The sequence below is a fragment of the Asparagus officinalis genome, chromosome 1, assembly GCF_001876935.1.
Source record: "Asparagus officinalis chromosome 1, Aspof.V1, whole genome shotgun sequence".
Taxonomy (NCBI): domain Eukaryota; kingdom Viridiplantae; phylum Streptophyta; class Magnoliopsida; order Asparagales; family Asparagaceae; genus Asparagus; species Asparagus officinalis.
In genome coordinates, this window is record NC_033794.1 from 11223721 (window position 1) to 11230691 (window position 6971).

The window sequence follows — 6971 nt, forward strand, 5'->3', positions numbered from 1 at the left end:
CTTTCAAATCTTTTTTCAATTTCAATTCGTTTGACATGATTAGAAAATTCTTCAAAACAATCATTTTTATTTACAAGAAATATTGTCCATGTAAAATGAGAGAAATCATCAATAATCACAAAAACATAGTGTTTGCCTCCTAGAGAGGTAACACGCATAGGACCAAACAAATCAAGATGAAGTAATTGCAAAGGTTTAGAAGTCGATACCTCATGAATGGATTTGAAAGAAGATTTCGTTTGTTTACCTTTGGCACAATCCTCACAAATTGTATCTTTTATGAAGTGCAAGTTAGGTAGCCCTTTCACAAGATTCTTCTTAGACAATTTTGATATTAACTCCATATTTGCATGTCCAAGTCTCTTGTGCCAAATCCAAGGATTTACATCAATTGCCGCAAAACACTTTACATCTTGATACACTAACTCATTCATCTCAAAAATGTAAACATTAGACTTGCGATTTGCAATAAAAACAATATTTCCATCCATACTAATGATGCATTTATCCGGTTTAAAAGAAATATCAAAACCTTTATCACTCAATTAGCTAATGCTAAGAAGATTATGATTCAAACCACTTACTAAATAAACATCTTCAATTGTGGGTGAGGGTTTCTTACCAATAGACCCGATACCAATGATTTTACCTTTCTCACCACCACCGAAGGAGACATTGCCTCCTTCAATCCTTGATAGGGTTGCAAATAACTCTTTGTTGCCCGTCATATGATGTGAGCAACCACTATCAAGGTACCACATCTCCTTACGTCGTTGCCGTGACGTTCCCTACAAAAGAAGAAGATGAAGGTGTAGTAGCTTTAGGTACCCATGTCTTGGGTCCTTGGTGGTTAGTAGTCTTGGTACCTTTGGGTACCCATATCAATCCATAAAAATCATGGTTATCTTTAATTCTACAATGAGTAGAAATGTGTCCATGTCTCATACAATAGGTGCATACAAAATTTCTTTTGTATGTACGAATGTTAGAACCACGAAACCTATTTCTACCATGGTGATTGTAGTTGTCATAAGCATGAGTGGGTCTAGTTCTACAACCCTCAATTTCTAATTTTTCAATCTTTGATCTTAATTGCTTGTTCTCGAAATCGAGATCTCCTAGCAATTCATCTTTTAGAGCAAGAGAGGTTGTTAGTTGCTCTAGCTTAATATCACAAGAGGTATGCAATTTTTTGAAAGAAGAGTATTCTTTAGACATTCTTTTAAATTCAAAGTTCAACTCTTCTAATGCCATAGCTATGTCACATTGCATATAGAAAGATATTCTTCTAGAGAGGTGAGCCACTTCTCTAGAAAAATCAACTTTACTATCCGATGACGAAGAGGAGTTATCACTAGCTCCTTTGAGAGCTATGGTCTTCAATTTTGGTGATGGCTCCTTAACTTCCCGTGAGGGCACTTCCTCCTTCTCCTTTCCCTTGAGCTTCTTCTCATGGACCTTGGGCTTTCCGATGAGGTCATCGAGGGGTAAAGTGGTAAGGTCATGAGCTTCTTCTATCGCCGTCGCCTTGGGTTCCCACATCGGAGTAAATGAACGAAGAATCTTATAGTTCATCTCTTGAATAGTCAATTTCTTATCAAGACCATGCAATTCATTGATAATGTTAGTGAAGCGAGAAAACATAGCATCAATTGATTCATTTGGAAGCATTTGAAATAACTCATATTCATGCATAAGTCCACTAATCTTGGATTCCTTAACTTGGGGGGTTCCTTCGTGTGTAATACATAATTTTACCCATATTTCGTATGCGGTTGCACACGTGAAAACCCTATTATACTCGTTGGGGGAAAGACCACAAATTAAGGCATTCATAGCCTTAGTATTGAGATTGGCTTGGTGCCTTTCTCCATCGGTCATGTTCCCGACTTTGGACTTCTCTACATATTTCTTTTCTATGAGCTCTAGGATGTCAAGATCAATGCAACGAAGGTAAATTCTCATCCTAGCCTTCCAATAAGCAAAATTACTCCCGGTGAAGAGTGGTGGTCTAGTGGTGGATTGTCCTTCTAACATATGCACATTCATTGAAGCCTCCATAAGATCTTTTCTCTAAGGTGATTAAACCAAAAACTAATATAGAGACCAAGCTCTGATACCACTTGTTAGACCCTAGAGGGGGGGGTGATTAGGGTCAAAAGGCTATAATTATATAATAAAATTAAGACAAGCAAACCACAATATTCTAATGCAAGCAAAATAGAGGAGATAGGGTTAGGAATCGTTATCCTGTGATGCGCGATGTGTTAACGAGGTTCGGTCCGTTGACCTACGTCCCCGCTCCCCACTCTCGAGGAGAAATCCACTACACGACCCGGTTTGGAAGCCAGAACTTCGTCTACACAGCGATCCCCTCACGATCTCACACTACACAGTTGATCTCACTAGATCACACTCCCTCACAATTGATCTACACAAGACCACACTTTTAAGATAGTAGAAATTATGTAAGACTCTCTCTTTACAACGTCCCTATGGCAAAGAGAAAGAGCACACTGAAGCTGGGAAGTGAAACACACAAGAACTCAGAAAGAACAGGTTTGAAAATTTTGCTCAGTAAAAACAACGTTTCTGGTTTTTGCAAAAGCTGGGACGCTGAGGAAGAAGAAGAGGTTAAGTTTAAATAGAAGAAAACAACTGTTAAAACCCATACCCTTAATCCCCCAAAATCTGGAAACAAACGTCGCTGAAATCTGTACTAAGCGGCGTCGTAAAAGTACAAAAATTACCGTTTGAAAACTTTGGCGGTCGACCGAAAAAACTTGCGGTCGACCGCGATCCAGATCCGAAACTGAGAATCGAGCAGAGACTTCTTCGGTCGACCGGTGCGGTCGACCGATGGAAATTTCGAGCTCTCGATCGACCGCACCGGTCGACCGACAAACTCTCTGCTGCCCACTGACGAATGAACACAGGTGCGGTCGACCGGTACGGTCGACCGCATTCTGAATCTCTGATACATTCCAAAAAACTGTTTTTGACTCACTTTAAAATATTTGTAAAATATTTATTTAACCTCTGAAAATTACGAAACTTTGTAAAATGTTTTTAATACTAAAAACAAACTGTTTGGAAAAAGAATTTTGCAGATAGGTCCTCATACTTGTGAAAAATAGTATTTTATGAAAAACACTGAAAAATAAGTATGAAAACGTGTGTGTGTGATATCCCAATAGCTTCAAGTGAAATCGATAACTCTTTGCCTACATTCTAGCACTAGAGAGAAAAATAAAAACTAGCTAATATCCTCATATAGAATGCAATTCTTGAGTCTTGATATAGCTTGAGTTGGATGAAGCTTTTATTTGAATTTGTTGTTCTTGAAATAACGTTGCTTCATCACTATGCCTCCTCCTCATTTGGATATCATCGTTGTAGCGCATATACCATCCAATCCTCTATTTGTGACACTAACAAGCTTGATATATGAATTCACTACATTTGTACTTAATAAGCCATTAGTACCGATAATGGTGGTTGTAAAACATTATCAAAACATAAGGGCTAACAGGAAGAAGAGAGATTAAGAATGTAGAGGAGGAGGAGGAGGAGAGGGTTGAAGGAAGGAGAGAAGAGAATATTTAGGAGGAGAAGAGCGATCAAGAATTAAGTAGAGAATAGGGAGGGAAAAGGAGAGGAAATTAAGAGGGAGGTGGAAGAAGCAAAGACAAATTTTAGGAGGAGAAGGTTCAAAAATGGAATGGAGGGAGGAAGTGGGCCTTTAGAGATGAACAAGTTTGAAGCAGAACATGTTTAACGGAAATTGTCACATTTTTATTGTGCAAATGATTCGTGGGATGATACCGCATAGTAAGAGCCATATGAATACTTGAGAAGATATATGTTCTTATTTTAGGTCTAGAGCACTGTTTAGAGGGATCAAAAGAGATGAAAACTACATGTATAATTTTGAAATGTGTTTGTAACTTGTATAGTCATAAAGTGTTGTTTTCTTTATATAAGAAAGGCATCCCAACACCGTTGTCAGGAATCATATTAAACAAAGCTCTTAAGGAGGTCCATATCATGAAAGTCAGGTACATCATTGTATACGAGAGAATCTCATCATGTATCATATAAATAATCATTATTTTCTATTATATGTGTGGGCTTCATCCATCATATGATGGTCATTATTCTCCGTATATGTGGCTTCATCTATCATATGATTCATGGGATGATCTTGCATAATAAGAGGCATATGAATAGTTGGAGAGATATATGTTCTTTTTTTTTATGTCTATAGCACTGTTTAGAGGGATCAAAAGAGATGCAAGCTACATGTATAACTTTGAAATGTGTTTGTAACTTGCATAGTCACAAAGTGTTGTTTTCTTTATATACATGTGTGTGTGTGAATAACATATGAAATTTGGTAGATATTACTTCATTTTTGCATTAGTCTGAAGGATTGTTTTAAGTATGAGTTATTTATTTTATATTCTTTTACATCCCATTAGTTTTTTTTTTCCATAAATATGTTGTGTTCTTTTCTCTTATGTAAGTAAGTGCGATCATGCTTGCACATGTGCCCACATATACAAAGAATAATGATTATCATATGATAGATGAAGTCTACACATATCGAAAATAATGACTATTATATGATATATGAAGAGTTTCTCTCGTATACAATGATATAGCTAACTTTCATGATCCGGACCTTCTTAAGAGCTTTGTTTAATATGATTCCTGACAACAATGTTGTGCATACTTTTTCTTCTTTATTATATATTTGCAATTTTCATTCTCTGCCCGACGAAGGCTCCCCCTAAACCATTTGTTACCTCCAACTAGAAAATCACAAAATTTATGTTGAGCTCAGCTACTCCGACTACTTTTGTCACGCCCCGCTTCCCAAAATACCCGGGAATCGGAACATGAACAAGCCCGTGCCGTATTAGATTGAGAAAAAATATACACTAAATTTTAAAAAAAATTGTTTTTTTTTCTTTCTTTTCTTCTCAATCCAATACGCTAAGCGTCAAACATAAGAATACCAGTCACAGGTCCTCGATGACAATAGCAAGAATATAATAACAACCTAGAATAAGAAATAAACACATCATCAAAAGTAAATCATACTAGACATAAAAATATGGGCTAAACATACCATTATTACAAAAAACGGTCCAACTCGGAATAAAAATACATAATCCATAATAAAAGAAAGTACTGCTAAAAATACGAAAATCCATTATGAAACTAAGGGAGAATATGATAAAGAGTTCTAATGTCCAACTACTACTACAAAAGAAAACCACTACGCTTCAGCTTGTTCTTCTACTCCCTCGGAAAGACACTCCGGCTGGGCATACACCGGCTCTGCTGCATCATCGAACTAGACTGTCCGACCCCTAAGTCTGACGCACACCAGAGAAAACAGGTGTACGTCAGCGTGCATGGCACACGGCAAGACCCCACATGGAAAAATGAAATGGTCGTATGACCCATGCTATGACAGTTAATAATAATAAGCAGTACAAGGTACATGCAACTTAATAAATCAAAGTGAAATCCTCTACTAAACTTGATAACATACAACCATACGCATACAGTAATCGGGTAGAATACTAGCCATCCTAAAACTCACTGGTCCACATCTCAGATAGGTCCAGGTTCGCATTTTCGGAGAATTGATTGTTCACGATCCTCTACGCGCATCCAATACCGCGAAACGGTTCGGTAAGAGGACTACACGCAATCCGATTTTAGCCTGGTCCGAACTCAAGCAAAACTCAGGTGACGAAACGATTTCACTGGCCAAGTGCAAAACGGTTCACTGGCCCAACAGACTAACCCCATTGCGAAACAGTTCACTGGTGTGAGCCTGAAAGATAATCAACAATCGTATCCGAACATGCGAACTAAGACTTTCCCATCCCAACTCTTTTCGTTTTTTCTAAGTCAACAATCAAAGTCTAATATATCTCTGGTTCACCACCTAAATCAGTCAACACACCCACATATGTCACTAAGTCTGTTCATGACGCACGATGCCACTAAGTCATGAACTACTAAGGTTCTTAATCATAATAAGGAGTAATAAATACAACTAATCATGTACAAAAATATCATAGCATATCATATAATTAAAATTAAGAAACATAAATCATGAATAATGACTATGAACAGTATGTGTGTGTAACAGTAGCTATGATCAGTAACTTTAATATAAATATGCATGGCAGGCTGAAATAAATTATAATCCGGGTCTCTAAATTCCTCATAAAACTATCAGTAGCCAAATAACATTTAGTATAACAATAGTGTAAAAAGAATTTGAAATCGGCGGATGTTTTACACATAAAATGTCGCACTCTACAATTATCTATTATGCGGTCATAAAATATTAATAAAAATAATCTTTTTTTCAAAAGTTTTCCTTTAATTTATTTCATGTTATAATAATAAATTAGAATAATCACTTTTATAAAATAAATTCTTTTAAATTGTTCTAAAATAAACTTTCTTAAATTGCTGTAATTACTCTAAAAGGATTCTTTTTGTCAAATAAATTCCTTTAATTTATTATAATTACTCTAAAATGATTTTTTTCACCAAAATAAATTATTATAATCATTCTAAAATGATTATTTTATCAAATAAATTATAAATTAATCTTAAAAATAATTTTATTTTTATCTTTACAATATCTATTATCACAGTATTATTTTTTACTATTTAATATCATTCGTCAAATAAATCTGTGGAGGTCATTACAGTATATGTACTATAACATGAACGGTCACACGTTATTGTTCACAGTTCAATATGTTCACGAAAGTTCTATATTTGTAACGGATAATGTTCGAGAAATGGAATCATATGCATAATTAATTTGTGATAGATCTAAAAATTAAATGATGAGTCAATGAGAAATGAGGTCTTGCCTCGGGTACGTCGAACGAGTCGACGTCGACGGCGCAGGTCGGATCTAGTGCGGTGGA